Genomic DNA, 1415 nt, shown 5'->3' on the forward strand with positions numbered 1-1415 from the left:
CCGCGGGCTAATAAGTGTCAATTTGGGGGTCCTTGACATGAAAAAGTTTGAGAACCACTGCATTAGATGACTAGCCCTGTAGGAGCAGGGGTGGATTACCGCCTATAGGGGCCCCTATGCCAGAGTCCTTGTGTGAATTGTAACTGTTCTTAACTTTGCATTTCTTGTAAAAAAAAAAGGCTTAGTCATCCATGTCAATAACAAGGTCAAAGTCCTATATTGACATTTATTCCCTCAGTTTCTCTCTGGTTATCTCTGGTTGAGCGGCTGACTACTCCACGCAATACGGGCCCCTCAACTCTGTGGAGATAAATCCAAAAGGCAAGTACAAAACAGCATTGGGCCCTAATCCTTACATTGTGCGCTGTAGATTCTGCAATTCTGAAAATAGTTGCAGTGGAGTTGGCTGCAAGTCATCATTTGCCGTTGCATAGGAACCACTCCGTGCAAATCGAACAGATCCCCTTATCTATTCCAAGAAAATGTATTTGAAAGTATATTGAAAATTCCAACATCAACAGATTCCAAAATCAAATATTCCTCAAAGTTCCCCCAAAAAATAGCAATTCATTGCAAGAAAATCAAATAAGAGCATTCACACAACTTTAGGAGGCTCAAGGAGTTTCTATTGTTTGGGCGGCCATAGCTTAGTGGATAGAGAGTAAGTAAGCATTGATGAGCCATGTGGCCCATAAGCCAGGAGCCTATCTCCTGTTTCTGTAGCGTGAGGCAGCTTGATGTACAAGCACACCACAAGGCCACTGAGCTGGTGATAGAGGATAGAGAGGCTGTCTGGTGATCAGAAGGTTAGCCTCCCGGCCCAAGTCTATGTGTCGAAGTGCCCCTACCTGAGCGAAGACACTTAACCCGCTCCCACCCGGGCTGTCATCATAACCATCCGAGTAGCAATCAGCTGGGTGCAGCTGAAAGTGAATGTTTTCCCCGCGTGATTGTGTATTACGTTATTTCTGATTGGGATTAAAGATAAGTTTCAGGAGTTGTGTGCTGGAGTACCCACCAATTCCCAAATCCTGTAGAACAGTGATTGTCAACCTTTTGTTATTTCCAGGACCACCAGTTTAATATGCATTAGCCTATGGAACCCCATTTGATATGATATTCATCTCTGGGGCCCCAATCTACACTGTAAAAATCTCAGTGCTAATTTAACTGTGCACAAACAGAACCAAATGACCCTATTCGGTTCATTTGGTTCCATTTGTGCACTCTTCGTTACAAATCTGTATGAGATCAAGGCGGTACCAAACTATCGATCATTTGGCTGGTGGGGACCACCTGGAAGCAATCATTGAACAGCCACAACCAAAGTTCAGACTCTGGCTCATAGTTGAACTAGAGGTAATTGAAATTAGATAAGTAAGATACACTCACCTAAAACTTAAAATAAGACAATC

This window comes from Gymnoscopelus braueri (assembly GCF_963280865.1).
Source record: "Gymnoscopelus braueri genome assembly, chromosome: 19".
NCBI classification, from domain to species: domain Eukaryota; kingdom Metazoa; phylum Chordata; class Actinopteri; order Myctophiformes; family Myctophidae; genus Gymnoscopelus; species Gymnoscopelus braueri.